The sequence below is a fragment of the Eretmochelys imbricata genome, chromosome 3 (assembly GCF_965152235.1).
Source record: "Eretmochelys imbricata isolate rEreImb1 chromosome 3, rEreImb1.hap1, whole genome shotgun sequence".
Lineage (NCBI taxonomy): Eukaryota > Metazoa > Chordata > Testudines > Cheloniidae > Eretmochelys > Eretmochelys imbricata.
Window position 1 is genome coordinate 64293788 of NC_135574.1, and position 23568 is coordinate 64317355.

The window sequence follows — 23568 nt, forward strand, 5'->3', positions numbered from 1 at the left end:
GCCTGTGTGGTCTGCTTTCTGTACTCCACTGCACAAAGGTCAAGTTTGCCAGAAGTCATTTACCCATATAAATCATGCACACTTTTTAGTTCATTTTTTACTTTAGTATTTTTTTTCTTTTTAGAACTATTTTTTAGTTCATTTTAGGAGTTCATTTTTATACTGTTTTCCCAGGGATCAACTTCTTTTGCTTCAGTCAATAATATTTCTCAGAGGTGGCCTTCCTATGGGGGTGTTGGCAGCTGGCCTGTGAACACTGATGACCATCATAAGGAGATCAAAGCCCAGCTGAATTCAATCATAAGCAATTCTTTTTTGTATGATGAGGAATTCAAGTGACTAGCTGAGATAGTCATCACTTGGAGAGGCAAGTAGTGCTGTGAAAAGATCAAGGAATCTAAGCTAAGGTTGAGTACAGTAAGGCTTGGGATAATAGTAATATGTGGAAGGAAAAAACATGTCAGTTCTCTGGACTGAATCCTCAGTACTCTTTCACAGCCCAATATACAGCATGAGACACTGTAGTAAGGGATAACAAAAAGGAGAAAGAATATAAAGACCATGCACTGAGCAGACCAGATGAAAAACTAGACCAAGAAATCTCAGCAAGTTCTGAGGTACAGGTTTTAGGAGCCTCAGGATCTAGACGTGGAAGCAAACAAGCTAGTGGCAGTTTGTTTACATGCAGAAGTTTAATCTCATTTACAATTGTTAGAATCTTTTAATGGAAAGGTACTACTGTGATTGTTAGAGTTACTTTAATTGTCTCTGGTTTGTAGGTCTCCCACAAAAGCCCAATGTTTTATGCTTTCTTTGCGAAAGAGTTAACTAATGAATACTGTTCCCAGAACTGGGATGATATAGTTTGGTTCGGAGAGATTTTGATGTGATAAGGTGATACATCAGTACTTGTTACAAAACAGAAACAGCTGAAACAGGTTAATTTGAGCTGTGTGTGTAAATCACTGTTTTTTAAATGGAAAAGGACATAATTGGTATGGAAAAAAAGATTATTTTTAAGCCTTTGAGAAAGAATGATAAACAATGGAGAGGAAAAGTCAATAAGTCACCCTCCTGCCACTTTAATTGGACATTCTAAACAGCGCTCTATGTACAGATTTGTATTTGAGGTTAGTAATAAGTCTGCTAGCTCGGAGCAGATGACCTGCTTTTTTCAGTTTGATACGTATGTGTGGCACTTTCTTCTCAAAACTCTGCGTTTTATAAGGTACTTTTTCAATTATCTCATAGGAAAAAAATTCTCTCCCCTGATCTTGTCTTTCTGCACCAGTTCTGTAATTTAAAGTCTTAAGGATACTCTCCTCCCCACAAAAGTGGAGAAAGAGAATCTTCAGGCTGAGAAAACCAGTGTATTTTTCATCAATCTCGGGAGAAAGTTCAGTTCAGAGAGGTCTAATTAGCTTTCAAAGTTTGTTTTATTTGTTTGTGCATGCACAGATGGGGGTCACCCATGACAAGACTGTAGAGTCTGTGTCTTTTCCATATGACCTGGGAGGATAAGTGGTCTATTAGTGAGTCTGGGAAGGCTGCCACAACTTAGAGTGGTCCTCGGCGCTGTCTAAATATGCTGGGGGCATCTCCAACTACTGGGAAAAAAGATAAGGCTCAGCAAGGCACAAGTATGAATTAAAGCTACCATAGCCTCCCCTCAAGCTGCGAGTTCTGTGGTACCCTGCCTTGCGTAGATTTACACTGCAATTAGACACCCATGACTGGCCCAGGTCAGCTGACTCGGGCTCAGGGGCTGTTTAATTGTGGTGTAGACTTTCAGGATTGCACTCCTGATAGGATCCCAGGGCTCAGGCTTAAGCCTGAGCCAAAATATCTACACCACAGTTAAACTGCCCCTTCGCTCAAGCCTTTATGATCCTTGGGTTTTTTTGTTTTTTGGTTTTTTTACAATAGGAACATCAAGTAGGATCTTAGTTTTGTGTGTCATCACAAAAGACTTAAACTTGGTCTTTACCTACCCTTAGTTGACAGAGAAGGAGATGCTGTGTTAGACTCTTTGAATTTTTTTTTCACCCTGATTGTTTTTATTAAAAATTGGAGTGAAAGCTGGGTATTTGATCAGATGACTAAAAACACTTATTGAATTAAAACAGATGTTTTATTTATATATTGCACACTGTCAAAGACATATCATCTATCCAGTAAACAAGTATATCAAGTATTAGAAGGGTAGCCGTGTTAGTCTGTATCCACAAAAACAACGAGGTGATTGTACTAGGTGACTTCTGGGTACCCGTCTCACTCTGTCAATCTGTTCCCTCACTTCCCCAGGTGGGTATTGTAGTTTTAAGAATGCTTGGTAGAGATCTTGTAGGTGTTTGGTCAGATAAGCACCACCCTATACCGGAAACCTGCTGACCGGTATACTTACCCACATACCTCCAGCTTCCATCCAAACACATCATACGATCCATTGTCTATAGCCAAGCCCTAAGATACAACCGCATTTGCTCCAATTCCTCAGACAGAGACAAACACTTACAAGAGTTCTACTAAGCATTCTTAAAACTACACTACTCACCTGAGGAACTGAGGAAACAGATTGACAGAGCGAGTCATGTACCCAGAAGTCACCTACTACAGGACAGGCCCAACAAGGAAAACAACAGAACACCACTGGCCATCACGTACAGCCACGAGCTAAAACCTCTCCAGCACATCATCAGCGATCTACAACCTATCCTGGAAAACAATCCCCCAACTCTCACAGGCCTTGGGAGGCAGGCCAATCCTAGCTTACAGACAGCTCCCAAACCTGACACAAATACTCATCAGCAACTACCCACCATACCACAGAAACACTAACCCAGGAATCAATCCCTGTAACAAACCCCGTTGCCTTCTCTGTCCCAATATCCACTCTAGCAACACCACCATAGGACCCAAACACACCATCAGAGGCTCATTCACCTGCATATCTACTGATGTGATATATGCCATCCTGTGCCAGCAATGCCCCTCTGCCATGTAATTGGCCAAACTGGACAGTCTCTATGTAAAAAGATAAATGGACATAAATCAGACATCAGGAATGGTAACCTATAAAAGCCAGTAGGAGAACACTTCAGTCTCCCTGGACAGTCAATAACAGATTTAAAAGTAGCCATTCTTCAACAACAACAGAAATTCAAAAACAGACTTCAAAGAGAAACTGCTGAGCTACAATTCATTTGCAAACTTAACGCCATCAATTTGGGCTTGAATACAAAAGCAATTTTCCCTCTCTTGGTATTGATACCTCCTCATCAATTATTGGGAGTGTACAACATCCACCCTGACTACATTGGCGTTCAACATTGGTTCTCCACTTGTAAGCTAAGTCCTTTCTCTTCGTGTGCCAATATATATATTTATGCCTGTATCTATAATTTTCACTCCATGCATCTGAAGAAGTGGGGTTTTTTACCCACAAAAGCTAATGCCCAAATACATCTTAGTTTTTAAGGTGCCACCGGACTCATCATGCAAACTAAGACTACATGCCCCAAATAAATAAATGGAGCACCTGCCACGGAATTTTGTTGTGAACAGCTCTACAACAGGGATTCCCAGTTTTTGAGGATCTGCTCGAAGACTTTTACCTTTAGGGGCCCCTCCCTTGGAAGAATTTGGATCAGCTCAGCCAGTCCACTGTGCAGCTGAATTGAACCAGAATGAGAAGTGTTACTGAGCAGAACCGCCTCCATCAAGAAGAACAAAAAGAAGATTTGCATCCACCTTAGGTATTAGATACATAGCCACTGCTTTTTTTGTTTCCTGACTGTAGGAGGATACGCTTTCTGGATGCTAAGAAGGCTAATCCAACAACCCATAGACTGAGGGAGTTTATGTAAAACTTTCTGCGGGGTGGGGGGATCTGTGGGGGACATGAATTCTGCACGTGTAGTGGTGCTGAATTCCCCCAGGAGTAATTATCACAATGGCTAAGAGAGAGTCCATTTTGAATCTGAGATTTCCTTAGGAGAGGTTAGGGCACTGGCCTGGCACTTTGGAGATCCAGGTTCAGTTTCCTGCTTCACCATAAATTTATTGTGTGACCATGGGCAAATCACATAATCTCTGTTCTGTGCCTCAGTTCCCCATCTGTAAAATGGGAATCAATGCTTCCCTTCCTCACAGGGGTGTTGTGAGAATAAATATATTAAAGATTTTGAAGCACTCAGATACTACAGCAATAGGGGCCATATAAGTACCTAAAATATACAGCTAAAACATGTCTTCTCCCATCAGAAGATCTCATGCCTCCTTCTTTGGGGTCACAGTGAACCTGGAGTAAGCCAAAAAAAAAAAAGCTGTTCACCGTGATCCAGGATCACGATCCTCAATTCCTAGAGACAATTTGCAGAAAAGGGCCTTTTCTGATGTACGAAGAGAAAAGAGCTGAAGAAAATGAGAATACCCTTGAAAGACCATGGGAAGGGATCCAGGAATCCAAGGCGATGGCTTCTCAATAGGGTAAAATAAATAAATAGTGAAATCCTCCTTCCCAAAGCAAGTCCATAATGGGGGGAAAGGTGTGTAGTCCCCTACTTCAGGGCTGAGAAGGAAGGCTTTTTCTTACTCCTGGGATACGAAAAAGAGTAAAAATGTTAATACTTCTGTCACATGACAAGGGTCAGAATCCACTGATTTCAATGGCTACTGTTATACCCCTTCCCTAAAACTGGAGTAATCCTGATACTGGGGAAGGAACCTCCTGACTGCAAAGGAGTAACTTTTCCCTCTTTTCTTGGAAGCCAACACAGGAAGACAGATTTGTTTCTAGGCAAGTCAGATAGGGTTGAATCCAGGGTTTTTCCCTAAGACCTATCCCATATGAAGAGAAAAGTGATTTCTGGGACAAGACACCTGCCCTTTCACGCTAAATTCATAATGCTCAACAAGTCATGAGAGAGGAGCTGAGGATGGTAGCAGAAAGCCTGTGGGAGTCCTGGGAAATATTGCTCAGGCAATTGATCAAAAGAACTCTGGCTAGGATTATGTTTAAAAAAAATTTCTAGGAAGGAACAGAAAACCTCATATTTTAAGTTAGACAGACAGCAAATAGCTGACCAGTACATATAAGATGGCTAGACAGCTGCTGAGAACAGCATGGCACCCTCTTTTCCTGCTGAGGGGAACCTTTAAGCTGATTGTGAACTCTAGGGATGTCTGTCCTTTCTAGTGTGACAAAGCTCCAACCTTGTCTCAGTGGGTCCCGTGCTTCCAGATGGATTTACGCTAGCCTGAGAGGCTCACTGTGACCCTTCACATAGTCCTTCTCTCTCTAGAGGCAAGGGTCACAGTCTACTTAGCCATTTTCATCATAAGCCAGCAAGGGAGATGGGAAGAAGCAACCCTCCATCACACAGTCTCTGTTGTCTCACAGTTTCTGTGATTAATCGTGGGGGGGGGGGGAGGGGGATCCCAGGCCCGCTCTCTACTCCGCGCCCCAGCCCAGGGACCCTAATAGTAGCAGTTATTGTGAGTGGACCTTTTGAAACAGGACAAGTACAATTCCCTGGGCCACTTCCCCACAGCAGCCCCCACCACTTCCTCAATATCTACTTCACCCTTACCTCAGGGTCTCCTTCCTTGTGCCTGATAGGGTTTGTACTGACTAGTTTCTCCAGCAGCGCAGCTTCCTCCTACAGCTCCTGACACACACACCTCACTGACTAACTGGGAAGCTTTTAAACCCGTTCCAGCCAGCCCTTGATTGGCTTCAGATGTCCCAATCAACTTAGCTATCTCCACTGCTTTCTAGAAAGATCTTAATTGGCCCCAGGTGCCTTGATTAACCTGGAGCAACTGCCATTTGGTTACCATGGTACCAGGGATTTCTTTAGCCTGGGGCTAATATACCTGTTCCTCACAACTTTCCTATAGCCATCTGGCCTTGCCCCATCACACTAGGGAAGGCATAACTGTGGACTCCCTCTAGGTGAGGAGAACTGCTTATTCCCCAAAGTCATTTGGGAATATATTCAATCCCCAAGCAAATTTATTTAAAAAAAACCCTCAAAACATGACTGGCATCAGGAGAAGTCTAGGAGGTCTCTGATCTGCCCCCACTACACACCCTTCACCTATCCAACATATTTTTTGTGGAAATTTATATGTTTTGTCAAAACAGCATATTTTATTTAAATGAATTTTTGATTAAAATGTTCTGACCAGCTCTAATAGTGAGTTTGTCCCTCAGATTCTGAGCTGGGGGGGTGGGGAGATCCTATCCTTCTTCCTATTCTGATCCTTGGCCCACCAGAGCTGTCATGAAAATTCAAGACCATAAGAGTGGTGCCAGCAACTGAGAGATTCTTTTTCTAAGAAAAAGGATCTGTATTCAACCAAATAAGTGGCTGAAAATAGTGGATGAAACATGAGAGTAAACCACAAAGGATTTTAGATAACATCAGAGGAGAGATTAAAACCTCCTGTTAAGATTTAGCAGCCAGTAATGACTCACTAATTCACTCAAGCACTGGATGATCTTATCTCCCCTTCACACAAGCCAGGTGGGCTGACTTAGTCTTTCACAGCCCCAGAGACCACCTAAAGTCATTGTCTTGCTCTGCTGCTGTTTCAGGGACAGCACTGACCTTTTAGGTGGGCTCTTCTACACCTTTTAGGGAAGATGAGTAGGCTGGTTTTGTCTGTCACTGTCCCAGAAATTGCTTCAGCCTGTGCCTCTTTCCACTGAAATAGTGGAGGTTTTTCTTAGAATCAAATAATCATAGAAGATTAGGGTTGGGACCTCCGGAGGTCATCTAGTCCAAGCCCCTGCTCAAATTAGGATCAACCCCAACTAAATCATCCCAGCCAGGGCTTTGTCAAGCCAGGCCTTAAAAACCTCTAAGGATGGAGATTCCACCACCTCCCTAGGTAATCCATTCTAGTGCTTCACCACCCTCCTAATGAAATAGTGTTTCCTAATATCCAACCTAGACCTCCCCCACTGCAACTTGAGACCATTACTACTTGTTCTGTCATCAGCTACGACTGAGAACAGCTGAGCTCCATCCTCTTTGGAAACCCCCTTCAGGTAGTTGAAGGCTGCTATCAAATCCCCCCTCACTCTTCTCTTCTGCAGACTAAATAAGCTCAGTTCCCTCAGCCTCTCCTCGTAAGTCATGTGCCCCAGCCCCCTAATCATTTATGTTGCCCTCTGCTGTACTCTCTCCAATTTGTCCACATCCTTTCTGTAGTGGGGGGGCCCAAAACTGGATGCCATACTTCAAATGTGGCCTTACCAGAGCCCAATAGAGGGGAATAATCACTTCCCTTGATCTGCTGGCAATGCTCCTACTAATACAGCCCAATATGCCGTTGGCCTTCTTGGCAACAAGGGCACACTGCTGACTCATATCCAGCTTCTCATCCACTGTAATCCCCAGGTCCTTTTCTGCAGAACTGCTGCTTAGCCAGTCGGTCCCCAGCCTGTAGCGGTGCATGGGATTCTTCCTTCCTAAGTGCAGGACTCTGCACTTGTCCTTGTTGAACCTCATCAGATTTCTTTTGGCCCAATCCTCCAATTTGTCTATGTCACTCTGGACCCTATCCCTACTTCTTCCCCCAGCTTAATGTCATCTGTGAACTTGCTGAGGGTGCAATTCATCCCATCATCCAGATCATTAATAAAGATGATGAACAAAACTGGCCCCAGGTCCACCTCATCTGGAAGATCAACATAGCTCACCAGAAGCAGCCTGCCTCTGATGCTCGAATAATCCAGGCCAAATTGTAAAGTTCAACTGGAACAACAAACTTTGCAGCATCCATAGTTAAGTCAACTGATGTTGGTGGCCAGGAACAACTCATTCCAGGACTGTCAGCCAATGCACTCTTAATGACCAGTGTGGCTAACTGACTTCACATCATGAGCTGGTGTATTTAACTGTTGATCTATCGGATGGCAGATCAGCTTGTGATGGAGAATGAATTTGCTCCTCTTTGCTCAGAGCTGTCCTTGCATCCAGGGGTGCTGGAACAATTTGTATAGTGGGGTGCTGAGACACACTGAACCAACCTGTAAACCCGGTATATTTTGAAAACTACTTTAAGTAATGGGGTGCAGCAGCACTCCCTCCCACCCCCCGTACCTCTAGTTCCAGCACCTGTGCCTGAATCTGATCCAGCCTCTGATTGATAAGGAAATCTATTAATAAGCATATGTGTTGACAGTTTGTCAACATACATCATCTCACTAACGTTCTTGCAGTGTGAGGTATGAAAGGAGAGCTTAGGGAAAGTCACGTTTCAGATGATATTTCAGTCTGTCAACTCTAATATAAAAACCATGCATGATTTCTAAAAATAGGGTTCTCCACAGGGACATTGATTGTTTTCGTAAGGCAAGAGTCTTGCTACTGTGTTTTAAATTTATATTTTACAATTGCATTCAAAATTTACTACGAACTTAAAGGTTAGAAAATGCTGTGATGTTTACAGTTCCAGTTGTCTCTACCACGACTGTGCCTAAATGATTATGCAAAAGTCTGCCTATACAATGTCTCTCTTACCTGTAATTTGAAACATCAAGACTTCATGCATGTTTAGAAGCTCAATGAAAATCTGGGGAATTCCTCTTATCTGCAACATCTACAATGAGCACCTGGTGCATGATAGTAGAAAATTGTGTAGGCGTTGAGGTACAGATGCTCAGTACGAGTGGGCTCATCCTCATCTGCAGCCTGTGTCAAAAATCATGTGTAGTCTCTAACTGTGACTCAGCCGCCACACAATCTTGACCTTGTATGTGAATGAGCATGCTCTGAGCCTCTCAACTCTGCAACTCTTTTTAACTTTCCTGCACCTGTGGTTTCTGCCTGGACTCATTGATCCTTCTCGTGTTTATGGGGCACAGTGATGTACAGCTCCCTTTTCTTGCATATGATGCAGATGACAGGGACTGATCCTGATGCACACACACGGAGGCCATATTTTGACTGAAGTGTCTTCCAGGAGCTAGGCAAAGGTGTGGAACTGGTGCTGGAGGAGGTAGACTGTCCATCATCCTGTTTCCCCTGAAATATTGACTGCTGAGCACAGCGTTTTCTTGTACTGTCTCTACACTTTTTGTCTATAAACCACAAAGAGCAGTTGGGGTGGAACCCTGGATCATTAGGGATGTCATCAAATTCTTTTGGCAGGTGCTGTTGAAATGATTCAGCAATGTATCTATTATCAGCATGTAAATCCAACCATGCTTGAGCACATTCATGGTATTTAAACCACCTGACATGTAAATGTTTTAGTGGACTCCTTGATTGAGGCTAGAGGCATATAGCAATGTAAACCAGCTATAAAAGTAGATTTCTTGTGACTCTTAGATGATTGATTTCCTGATCTTAGTCACCATCACTGAGCATGGCCATATTGGTTCTGTATGAATACATGTGTTAACTGGTCAAATCCAAAGCCTCCAAGCTTTACTAATGTCTCTTTTTTTTGTGCTGCAAGTGGCTGGCTCAGTACTGGGTTAAGTTTCCCATACTTGCACACTGGAGGCTGAAAAGTGAAAAGGTCTAGGAGAAAACAACTAAGTTACTTCTTGAAAATCTATATGGTTGACAATGTTAATTGCTGTGCTTAAAATAGCCTATAAATATTAATTGTTATTGCTAAGAAAATGTAGTGGTGCTAGGTATAAGCACCTTTCATTGCGTTCCTACCCTCTCCTTGTTTTGTTTGAAATTAAATGTATCATTCTTTGAGACATCAAAACCTCCCTTTAAGATGTAAAGATTTTATGTACTTTTTATACAATGCTGCCACTAAGGAAAATAGGCTGTTTGCCATGAAACCACATGTAACTATGAATATTTAGGAAGAAACTAATTTAAAATACCATGCATTTATCATCCAAATAGTTTGCCTGGAGTCAAAATGGAACACATTAATAGCTATATTGAACCATGAGTATTGCTGATGATAGATAAAATTAGAGAGTGGGGTACCGTTTTGCCCCAGTAATTTTACCAAAATAGAGAAATGGCTGATTATTACACATTATCTGTTTGCATGACCAATGAGGAAAATTTGGTGTATAATATGGATGAGACGGACCAGACTTCTGGTCTTTCTAACAATTTCATGCACACGCAAAGAGCCTTTTAAACATGTTTTCACCCATGTATTATGTATAAGTGTGTGATGTTTTCACTATTTCAATACATTTTGAATAATATTTCAATTATTTTGGGCCCAGATTAGGCAAATACTGTGGAAATTATATCCAAAAGCTCTTTAATTGATATGCTGTCAAAATAGGTTGACAACAGGTAACTGTGGATGTGCAGTGACAGAAAATTGCAGGATTTCTTGCAGAGAACTTTTAATACAAGATCTCTTAGGCTACTGCCTACATAAAATGGCATAGAATATGTAGCGCTCCTCTTGCTGGTATGGAACACCACAATAATGGGCCTCACTATACGGCCTAGTCCTAAGTCCTGGTTTAGGCCCAGATCAACCTTCACAGGATTTAAACTCATTGCTCTCCCAAACCTGACACATTCCCCAGAATTCACAGGAGGCCAAGATACACAGCTGCAGTTCTACTACATGAACCCTTCAGGACCATGGGTGCCCCCAGAATTCCCAGCTGAAGGTAACTGTGTAGGGACTATGGTATGGCTGGTCATGCCTAGTGATCCAGAGCCAAGGATCAGAATCCGGGAAACAGAGCCAGAGCCAGGGCTGGGGTCAGGATCACACCAAGCATTAGATCAGAAGTCATGCCGAAGGCTGAGCTAGAATCAGTGTCAGGAATCACACTGAGGGTCAGGACTGCAGTTAGAGTCAGATAGCAGTATCAAGGATCAGATCGGAGTCAGGGAATAACGCCAGGGCAAACCAGAGTCAGGAGCTAATGTGCAGTACAGCACAGCAGCAGATCAGGAGTTCATGCAATTGTTCAGACAACTGCCTGTGCCTCCTTCTGGCTTAAATAGCAGGTCTGGGCCAATCAGTGGAACCAGACATCTGCTCCAATCCAGAGCTTCATGAGAAGAGCATGGGTGGGCCAGAATTGTGCAAACCCCTTTCCCTAGTGGTTCTAGAGAGCTGTCAAGTGGTGATCATGGTCTGGAACTGCTTGGGGACCTACAGGCCCAGGTTTGGGCCCTGCGAGACCTCACACTTTGTGGAAGAGTTAATAGCACCCAGATTGTATTTCAGGGACTCTCCATGGGGCACAGAGACTGCATCCTGAGCTCACCTACCCACTCCTCCACATATATCTTCAGCTCATACACAGAGACCTCTGCAGTGTCTGGGGGAGGATGGGGCCATCAAAAGAGGTGAGCTCGTAAGATGAGTTTATGGGTGCAAATGTGCCGGGAAGGTTTTATTGCTATTCTCTGTTTTTTAAGTCTTTGGTGTAACTGGACAGGATAGAATGATGGATGGAGAAGGGTGAACTATCAGGACTGTCAAGCATCTCTTCTGCTACCCTTTGTTAGTGATTGGCCTCACTTCACCTCTGGTCAGATCCCCTTCTAGTCTCCCCTTACTTCCTTCTTGGCTCTCAGTTATGTTAGTTCAGATTCCATCCTTATAAGATCAGATTCCACCCTTATAATTTAGGTAAGAACCTAAATAGAACAGAATCTCAGCAGTAAGCAAACACACCCTTCTTGAAGTGCCATTTATGGTCTTAAATCTACGAACAGCTCCTGTGACGCTCAAGCTGTAGCACTATACTACACCAAATTAACTGTTCTCAGCCATAGCCATCTGATTCTTGAGAGAAAACCCTGCCGTTTCTTTCTTCAATATCCGACCTGATACATACTTTTCCCTGTTACTGTAGTTTGCTTCATTAAGGTTGGCAGCTGGTGGGAAAGTGTGTTCAGCATGGGACTATGACTCAGAAGAGCTGTGTGCTGTTCTCAGCCCGGCCACTGATGCTTTGTCTGATTGTGGGCAAATTGCTTAATCGCTCTGTGCCTCAGTTTCCCTATTTCTAACATGGGGATGATGATTGTTTTCTAAAGTGCTTTGCAACCAGTGGGTAAAAGACTCTATTATAAATAAATATAATAAATACTGTTAGGTAAAATTTCAGCTCTAACTTCACATCCTCATAAAATAAATGGTATTAGCAGTGCTTTTCCTAAAGTTTTAAAAACAAAGTCCTGCCAAATTGTTGAAAACCCACATTAAACTGAAAATCATACCTTTATCTTTTCCTGAAACTCAAAACCAGCCAACCCAACAAGGGTACAGCGGGTGAGAAACCAAACACACAAAAACCTACCAATGCCCAAACAAGACAAACCCCACACACCTCAGACTAATATCAGCTGAAATAGTTTTGCTGAAAAAGATATGGTTGGTTAATAAAACAGGAGATTTGATAGAAGTCCCTTCTCAACTTTAACTGTAGCAACTTTGGTGCAATGCTATAGATAGATGTGGTCCCATTTTCAAGAGCTGTTTCCAAAACCAGTTGTTTTTCCTCCATATCTGTTCTAATTTTGACTGCACAACTATCCACATATACTAATTTTCTCATCACTTGTCTGATTTTTCAGGGGGGATGAAGACTAAAATCCAGAGGGCGTAGCTGTGGATTCCCAATTTACTTTGCAAATACAGAGTGCATTTTTCCATTACTCATCACCACCGAAGGAAGGTCACCTTAAAAAGTCACAGCTCTTAAAGATAGTTAAGAGCTCTGCAAATTTCTCTACTAAAATATCTACTGGATTTTATTTTGACATTGAAAGCATGTTGAAATTAAATTAGGTTGACTAACTAACAGTCACAGTTGAATTATCATTGTTTGGTTTATTCTGGATCCTCTAAGAGTAGGCATAATTTTTACTGATTGAGCTGATTTCCAATTTTTGATACAACAGTCCCAGTTTTGAAGGAATGTTTTGGTAGGTTAGAGCTTTTCACTTCTCTATATGTATACATACTGCCTGACACCACGAATTTTTGGGAAATCTGTTAAAACACTAATCACTTTGTAGTTAAGTCCTTAAATGAGAATCTTCTAGATAGACTTTATCACCAAAAATTTGCATTAGAATGACATGTATCAGAAATATTGACAGTCAGCCAGCCTTGCACTCAGAACAAGATTCTTCTCACCTACTTCTTGTGAAAACAGCAAGACCTCTGCTTGCAAATGGTCTTTAATTTCCTTTAAACTCTGATGTCTGTTATATAATGTTGTGGTGCAATAATGACCGTTACCACCAGACTCATAAAATAATGAAGATAGAACACTACTTGGTGTGATCTGTTAAATTCTTATGCAAGATTTGTTCCTATTAAAATCTTGGTACAGAGGAACTACAGCTCACAATTAATGTCCATGAGTTACAGTTTGTGCGTGTTAATTTGCAAGAGGGAAGTATCTTGGGCAACACTGGAGAAACAGAAAAAGATCAAGGTGCGAATAAAGTAGTTTACTCAATATAATTTTGTTTTTAACTATTTTATTTTCAAACATGCAAACTCTGCCCCTTCATTCTATATACTCTTGACAAACATTATGCATTTGCGTAGTCCTATTCAGTTCACATAAATCAGCATTTGTAGGATCAGTACCTATTAAAATGCAATACTTTTCTGTAACAGTTATCTACACTGCTAACTACAGCAAAATGAATCAATAGTGTCTTCAGACATTCATAAGTATTAATTACATATCAAGGAAACCATTAATGTTTGAAATACCAAAACATTATATCATTTAATGAGATCAATAACAAATAAAATGTTTGCCTGCATTTTTCAGCTCTTGCTGATTTGAAAGGTGCTTTGGGGAGAGAGGATTACATCTGCAATCTCTTTTAAGCAAACTGTCTCAGCCACCTACGAACGGTTAGCCCGTTAACGGTAGGCAGGGAATATACTCTAATATACCCTAATATATCCCTTATATGATGTAATAACAAACAGAACCAGGGATTTGATGAACTTCACCAAAATCCTAGCAGATGCCTACTTAGCAGGTTTGAAAGTCTTCTGGTTTATATTATTTTAAAATGTTTTCTCCAAACATAACAAGGGTCTCTTCACAAGGAAGGACTAGTCCTGTGTCAACTTTGCAGGTTTTTATTTTGCCATTTTTGAGCTCTTGGTTTTCCCATAACTTACAAGCAGCTGGATGGACTATCTTCATATTTTCAGAACAATTCACTTCTGAGCTGACATCAAGCATGGAATGTTTCAGCCCCAAAAGGTGAATTTTGCAGAGTTGTAAACAAATAAAGAAGGCAGTTAATAATGGACCTGCAGACTAGTATATGGTATAAGTCTATAGGGCATCATGGATACAAATGCTAGCAATAAGGCAAACACCCAGCTCTCTATTCCATGCTAATAGTATAATCAAATTGTCCTAGTTCCTGGCTGAGAGCAGCACCTGGAAGCATGGAAGGCAGCATACTAAGATGAGCCCAAGTAAAATGTTTATGGAAATAAGAAAATATTATGGAGCAATAGCCACCACCACTGCATCTCCCTCTCTTAAACACCTGCCCTCAAAGAGACTCGGATTCCTTCTGGACTCCTCACTGCAAGCTGCGCAGTGGGCACTGGAATAGATATGCTCTCTAAAATGCATTCTTCCATCTGCAGCTGGTCTGCAACCCATACTGTCAGATGATGAGTTGGACATGGATTATTATAACCCATTATATTTGGGAATGAGTACTTTGATCTTAAAAAGAGGTAACATTAATCCAGAACACAGTAGCACATCTCTCAGCAAAGCTAGAACTAGTTGGAAAACCCTGGGGTGGGGGAAAGGAGGAAGGAAGAGAAATAAAAAGCTTTAATCATTTCCCCTGTCTTTATTGACATTTTATTTTGATAGACATTTTCCTATTTGTGGTGCTGAATGAAAGTACATTACCTTGTTTTCCCTTCACTGTACTGGTTCCCCTAGAACACAAAGTCAACTTCATATTCTTGCTCATTTTTAAGGCCCTAGAATCATAGAATATCAGGGTTGGAAGGGACCTCAGGAGGTCATCTAGTCCAACCCCTTGCTCAAAGCAGGACCAATCCCCAATTTTTGCCCCAGATCCCAATTGGCCCCCTCAAGGATTGAACTCACAACCCTGGGTTTAGCAGGCCAATGCTCAAACCACTGAGCTACCCTCCCCCCGCATGACATTGGCTCAGGCTACCTAAGTGCACAATTCTCTCTTGGAGACCACAGTCTCCCTCAATAGCTGCACTTTACAGGAAGTATCATCTTCAAGGGTTAATAAAACCTTTCTTTATGAGTGCAAAGAGCAGAGCTTTCTTAGCAGCTGGACCAAATCATGGGACTCTCTTCCAGAGCAGTGAGCGCCTCTGATCTCACCGCTTTCTGTGAAGAGTGTTAGTAGAGTTAAGAACTTTCCAATCTGTTCTCAGTGGAAACTTTCTACAAGTCACAAAATGGCATCAATAGGGAAGCTTTCCAGAAAGAATGGATTCATGGAGTAGTCAATTCTCAGCAGTTAAAGGGATTTGTTGGGCAGCTGGCAATGCTATCCTGCAAAATATTAGAAAGGCTCTTGCTGGCCGCTGTATACATTTGTACAGCTTGTTATCTTTTTGCCACTAGATGACAGTGTTGAGACACTTGTTTTCCTGTCCCAATGTTTCTCCAAGGCTACTTGGTAGATTAAATGTCACCAGCAAAATACTTGTTGGTGTCCCTTTGGAAGCATTATTCTTGAAATATGATGACCTTAAAATCTTAAAAATCACCAACCAAACATACATCATCAATAACTTTTACTGCTTCGGTGCTTTATAACAGAACATATGGTTACATCTCTGCACTTTTTTTTTTTTCAAGTGAACACACAGTACATTGCAGTGATAATAATAAATTCCTTTTATTGAGGCCTTTTGAGTTCAGAATGAGCCCAAAATGCTTTACAAGCATACTCATTTTACATATAAATCACTGAGCCACCACTAAAAAGCAGTCATCTTGGAGGTGGAGGAGACCCTCAGTGGAGGTTTAAGAGGGAGCGATCAGAGTGTTCTCCACGAAAGGTCTTTTCTTGTGGAACGTGCTCCATTTTGTGCTCTATTTCCAAGTAAAGTACGTCTCCTTGAAATTCGCAATGATGATAATTTGGTCCATTAGAGCCTCAATTTATAACTTTCCAGACACATTACAAAATCCATATTTTTCATGGACATTTGCTGAGGAGGAGTCCTGTTGGGTTGAACTAAGTACAGTAGATTAACTGGAGGATGTGACTGTTTGCCATTTTCCACTCCACGTATCTGATTAAGTGGGGTTTTAGCCTATGAAAGCTTATGCCTAAATAAAAGTGTTGGTCTCTAAGGTGCCACAAGGACTCCTCATTGTTCTACTACAGTTATCTAGTGGGGCTGTTTCAATCAGATTTGTAATATCTCCTCCCAAAAACCAGGGTAGGTTCAGATTTTCAACAAGTCGGCAAATATCTGCCTACTTCATTCATTCATTATTGTGGACAAGAGAAGATGATACTAGAAATGCCAGCCTTCTTAGTCTATTGCATGACCAACAGCAACAATCTGACTCCAGTCTTATTAGCAGTAGCTCTGGAAAGCCATTATAATTCTGCTATAACCACAAATGGATATTAAACTGAGACATGGAATGTTTTCCAGAGAAAGATATAATTAGTAAAGAATTTAAAAATCACTAGTGCAGTCCGAAAATGCCATCTCAGATCATCATATTAACTGAACTCTAGCTGCTTTGATCATTAAAATGTAGACGTGGGGGGACGGTGGGAATAAAGAGTCTATTCTCCCTGTCACCAGAAAGAGCACAGAGAAAGGTTAGGTTAAAAGAAAAAATCACAGATTAAAGTGATAATAAAAGACCAGATATATTGTAAATGCCGTATGTCAGATTTCACAATAGATATGGTTAAAAAGACATGTGCAGACACCCATCTGGGGTTAAAAGAAGGTTACTGGATGCACACTGCAGTTCAGTGTTGCTACATGTGAACAAGCATATCACATGGGCTGCAGGCCATATGGGGCAGAAGGCAAAGTAAGTTATAGTTCCAGATGTAAGGATAGACTCATAATCACAGCACTCCCAAGGGCAACAAAATATTCTGTTATCCAGGGCTTACATCCAGAGCAGAGCTCCAGTAAATATTTTGAAACCTGTGGGGCTGAAAATTCTCATACACTGGTTCCTAGAGCCCCTCACTTCTTTCCCCGCTCCCTTTCGGAGGCCCAAATGCAGGGTAGAGACAAGAAATGAGGGGCACTGGGAAAGAGTGCATGAAAATTTAAGCCCTGTTTGTATCTGAACTCAGAGCCAAATCTGGAGACCTCACTGAGTTTTTACCTTTGTCTCAATTTTCAGAGGTGCTGAACACCAGCAATTCCAGGTGAAGTCAGTGGGAGTTGAAGTTTGACGGAGATAAAATGGTATGTTTGCCAGGTGGTGTTTCTTTGCTCTCACGGCTCTATTATTGTAGAGCGTATTAGCAAAGTATGTCTGCGACCATTTTTCATGCCAATGCTAATTAAGCAAATGTGATGCAGCTTCTGAAAAAATTAAAGTGAATAAAATAATGGGAGCCAGTTGTTCCATGTTGTTTTAGCATCCTTAATGAGCTGACCTGTGAGAAACTATTTTTACATTCTATTGATTTCCCTTACTCAGTGTTATCTTGCTTCTGGTCTCAGCTACACAGCAGCACAAAGGAGTCTTTATTATGTTCCCACTAGTGCGGCTACATTTTATACTAATATATCATTATGTTGACCTTCCACTAAAGTATAGAAAACTAAGGGTCAGTGCTATGGATAACTTATTTGAGGTGGTATGCACTTGAGGTCAGTCATAGTAAGGAACTTTCAGGTTCTCAGTATTACACTGTCATAGAGCGGGGCTACCCTGCAGCACCCCTTATCTGCTGAGTATGGGACTGCCTGAACTCCCTGCCTCAGTTTCCTCCCCCAAGGTTAGACTCCTTGACTTTCCACAAACAGGTCTGTCCTGGAGATGTGGCTTGGCCCTTCCAGTAACAAAAGTCCAACTAAAAAGACCCAAAGTTCTTCCCTTTGTGGGCTTCTCTTCAGCCCACCCTCTTCTCAGCCCGTTTCTAGGCTACTAGAACACTAGGCCCCACCCTGGTTCTCCTGGAATACTCAGACTTCTGCTGATCCTGGCTCAGGGCCTTCTACAGGTGCCTACCCACACCCTGCATCTATGCTCTCTCTATGCATCAGACTGCTCTCTCTCAGCCCTCGTATGAGGCCCAGGTGTCCATTAAACTGTCACCTGACTCTTTTAATTCCCCTGAAGATGGGAAGCAGCTAATGAGTTCTGGCACAGGCGGGGCTGGTTCCATCTCTTCTTAAGGGGTTGTCTACACTGCAGCTGGGAAGCGAGCCTCCTAGCACAGGCAGACAGATTCGTGCTAGCGGGGCTTGAACTATATATATATATATAAATAAATATAAATATTTATAAATATAAATAAAAATAGTACATGGCTGTTGCAGCTCAAGTGGTAGCTCAGGTTCTCAAGGCCACCCAACCCCCTTGGTCTGAGCTTGGGTAGCTAGCCCAGTCTCCAGTGCTGGGATGCTGCAGTGTAGACATATATATGCTGTGATCTACAGTCATGCAAAAGATAGGATAAATGAAGCTTTCATAATAAACCAGCATAAACAGGTGTAGCTTAGCTATATCAAAGGCAGGGTACAATTTGATGATTCCCTGGTGACTTTGAAGAACATCTCAGTTGCAAGCCCTCCTCTGGGTCCTTTTCTTTCAGCATCCAGGTTTAGCATGAGGTGAAGTATCAGGATCAGCCTTTTCTGCTTTAGCAATTTATATCCAGCTGCAATCAGGATTTTTTCCAAATTCTTCCTTATGAGGAGATCTGTATCATCATCAGTATCATCTGTATCATCATCGGCTGGAGCACCCACGGGGAAAAATTGGTGGGTGCTCTGCACCCACCGGCAGCTCCCTGCCCCACCCCCGTGCCTCAGCTTACCTCCGTCTCCTCTGCGAGTGCACCGCATGCCCGCTTTTGCCCCCTGCCTCCACGAAACAGCTGTTTCACGGGACAAGCGCTAGGAGGGAAGGGGAACGCGGCACGCTCAGGGGAGGAGGCAGGGCTGGGGCAGGGATTTTGGGAGGGGTCCAATAGGGGCTGGGAGGGGGGCGAGGACTTTGGGGAAAGGGGTTGGAATGGGGGCGGGGCAGGGGTTGGGGGCGCAAGTCCCCACTGGTGCCATGAGAAGTTGGCACCTATGCAGGTGCTGACTTTTGTTTTTGATGGTGGGTACTCTGATCCCGCTCACTTTCTTCTCCTGAGGCACTGCCCCCACTCTGCCTCTTCCCTCCCCTCAGGCATGCTCCTGCCCGCTGCTTGCTCCTCTCCCCTGAATGCCTCCCGCTTGCTCCTTGCTTCCTCTTTCTGCCTTAAGAGTGTGAAGGCGAGAGGCAGAGAGAAGCAAGTGGTGGGAGCCTCAGGGGAAGAGGAGGATGGGGACAGGAAGAGGCACAGCCTGGGGAGGGTCACGGGGGAAGAGGTTGAGCAGGGATGGGGCCACAGTCTGAGCACCCCCTATTTCTTTTTGTGGGTGCTTGAGCCTTGTAGCACCCACGGAGTTGACACCTATAGTGGTGTCCCTTTATGTAGCACTTGATCTGGGCAGGCCAACCCCTTTCCGAAAGAAGATAACCTATTCCTGCCCTCAGGCAACCATAGCTTTCTATAGCTGATTTAGTTTGAAGGGGGAGAAAATAACCTGATACCTCTTCTATCTAGGGCTGTCGATTAATTGCAGTTAAGTCACGCAATTAACTCAAAAAAAGTAATTGCGATCAATCGCACTGCTAAACAATAGAATACCATTTGAAATTTATTAAATATTTTTGGATGTTTTTCTACATTTTCAAATATGTTGATTTCAATTACAACGTAGAATACAAAGTGTACAGTACTCACTTTATATTTTTTTTTATTACAAATATTTGCTCTGTAAAAATTATAAACTAAAGAAACAGTATTTTTCAATTCACCTCATACAAGTGCAATCTCTTTATCGTGAAAGTGTAACTTACAAATGTAGATTTTTTTTGTTACATAGCTGCATTCAAAAACAAAACAATATGAAACTTTAGAGCCTACAAGTCCACTCAGTCCTACTTCTTGTTCAGCCAATCGCTAAGACAAACAAGTTTGTTTACATTTACGGGAGATAATGCTGCCCGCTTATGATTTACAATGTCACCTGAAAGTGAGAACAGGCATTCACATGGCACTTTTGTAGCCAGCATTGCAAGGTATTTACGTGCCAGATATGGTAAACATTCATATGTCCCTTCATGCTTCAGCCAGCATTCTAGAGGACATGCTTCCATGCTGATGATGATTGTTAAACAATGTGATAATTAAATTTGTGACTGAACTCCTTGGGGGAGAATTGTATGTCTCCTGCTCTGTTTTACCCACATTCTGCCATATATTTCATGTTATAGCAGTCTCGGATAATGACCAAGCACATGTTGTTCGTTTTAAGAACACTTTCACTGCAGATTTGACAAAACACAAAGAAGGTACCAATGTGAGATTTCGAAAGATAGCTACAGCACTCGACCCAAGGTTTAAGAATCTGGAGTGCCTTCCAAAAGCTGAGAGGGATGGGGTGTGGAGCATGACTCCAGAAGAGTTAAAAGAGCAACACTCCAATGCAGAAAGTTCAGAACCAGAATCACCAAAAAATAAAATCAACCTTCTGCTAGTAGCATCTGACTCAAATAATGAAAATGAACGTGCGTTGTTCTGCACTGCTATGAATTGTTATCGAGCAGAACCCATCTTCGGCATGGACGCAAGTCCTCTGGAATGGTGGTTGAAGCATGAAGAGACATATGAATCTTTAGTGTATCTGGCACGTAATATCTTGTGACGCTGGCTGTGAATGCCTGTTCTTATTTTCAGGTGACATTGTAAACAAGAAGTGGACAGCATTATCTCCTGCAAACATAAACAAACTTGTTTGAGCGATTGAATGAACACGAAGTAGGACTGAGTGGACTTGTAGGCTCTAAAGTTTTACATTGTTTTAGTTTTGAGTGCAGTTATTTTTTGTACATAATTCTACATTTGTAAGTTCAGCTTTCATGATAAAGAGATTGCACTACAGCTACAGTACTTGTATGAGGTGAATTGAAAAATACTATTTCTTTTGTTTTTTACAGTGCAAATATTTGTAATAAAAACAATATAAAGTGAGCACTGTACACTTTAAATTCTGTGTTGTAATTGAAATCAATGCATTTGAAAATGTAGAAAATATCAAAAACTATTTAAATAAATGGTATTCTATTATTGTTTAACAGTGCAATTAATCGTCATTAATTTTTTAAATCTCTTGACAGCTCTACTTCTATCAAATGTTTTCTTCGCTTTTAAACAGGAAATTTAATCCCATTGCTTCTGTCTGTACACAAACATCCACTTTAGCAATCAGTTAAGCTCCAGTCAGGTACTTAATTGCTTCTTACATAAAAGATTGGTAAGATTCTGAAATAAGTTCTTAACTCCTACAGACATTTTGAAAGTGTTAAGCGTCTGCATGGAGCTTTGTCCCACTGGTGTAGTACTTAAACCTGGCACTCTCTCAGGGATTTGACTCGCCACTATCCTGCCACTTCTCTAATAAGTTACACCTGGGTGAAACGAGTGTGCAACACGACGACCGCGATTTGCCAGCACTTTTACACACAGCTGCAAGGGGCTCGACAAGATGCAATTCTGTAAAATAGTCAGGTTCTTGGTGCCAAACATTGTGTCCTGCAAAAGGAAACGACAACCTAAGCAAAAAGGAAAACAGGAATGACTCGCCAGATAGAAAGGCAAACCAAACTAGAAGCATTCTTACTATGATAAATGATAAACAAAGCCAGCATTCTTTCATCAGAAAAGGATGACTTAATTAACCTACTCAGTTAATTAAAATTGTCTTGCACAGTGGGTACCTACTGAGGGAAATCAAGCAGAGAAAGTGCACGCTCCTCCTTCCGGTGTGTCACTGAAGACCTGCACCAGTGTCATCCTGCTAGCTCTACAAAATGTTAGGTCCTTGTAGTAAACAGCATCGATTAACTTCTTACAGTATTTATACTAATCAATAAACTCAAACTAAGTAATACCTATTTCAGAGTAACAAATGCTAAGTATCCCTGAAAAACCCATAGAGAAGTTCTGTTTTCAGTGCAATACCATGCTTCCAGTGCATCTGTCATGCTGGGGAAAGGGTCTCCCATGAAAAATTTAGTGCCTCCGGTTGGTGCCTCAGCCACCATCCATGACGACTGGGCTGCCTGCACAAGAGAAGAGAGGAGAAAGGAAGATGGACCTTCAGCAGCCTGCCTTGAGGATTTTTTTCCCAGAAAAGAGTTTGGGTTAACTTTGTACCATTACATAACATTAGCCAAAACATGCTCAAATGGTCTTTTACGACCGTATATGCTGGAGACGTACAACACCACATATTTAGAGTAATGCTTATCAGACTCATAACACAACTAAGCAAACAGAGCTCCCTCAAAATGCAGTCAGTCTCCAATGCTGGAGAGCAGTGAGACTATAACAGGTCAAGTGCCTTTGAACAGTTTTGTTTTCCCATATTTTTTCCTTAAATCATGTCAAGATCTACATTTTAAGAGTTAATTGGATTAATTTGTTTTTATTATTTGGCCACAAAAGATTTACACATATTTACAATGGAAAGTCCCCTGGTAAAGGAAGTCCCCTTGTAAAGCAGCTATAGTAATTAAAAATATAGACCTTGAGCAGAACTATTTGGCACTCAACCTAATTCCAATTGTAATTTCACTTATCACAGTTACTCCATTGAAGCAATTTTCTTAAAGTCAATACACTGAAACAGGAGTTTTCACTTACCTCAGTTAGGTGACCAATGGACTACAGACATAGGGTGGAGTTTTGGAAAGCACTCAGCATTAGCCAAACTCTGCTCCTGTTAAAATCTATGGCTTCAATAGTAGCAAAGGCAGGCCAGTGTGGAGTGCTTGACATTCTTCGTTAATCCCCTTTCTTTTTGGTCAAGCACTGCAATATCCATATTTAGAGCTCTGACCTGCCAAAATCTAACAAGTGTAGAACTAGGTTCTGCCTCCATTTCTCATCTGGAGTAGCACATTACTCTGCATTTACACATAGTTTGAGTTGATCTCAGTGCTAATTTATATCCTTATCCTCCCAGCAACTTTGTACAGGTAAAACCCTGAGCCTGCATGCAGCCTCATTGATGTCAATGGAGCTCAACTCAGCTGCAGAAATGTACCCACAGGGAATTGCTTGCAATATCAGGTTCTAATTTAGCACTGATATTTTAACTATTGCTCTGATTTTAAATCCACTCCTGCCTATGAGTGACACTTCTTTTGTATGATCAGTTCTATCACATTTGAATCTGAGCTGCTTGAGAAGCTATATCTGGAACTGTAGGAATTCTACCTTCATGTAAAAGAAAATGGAAAGTTAAAATCCACTGAATTAGGTGGAAAAAAATAAATGT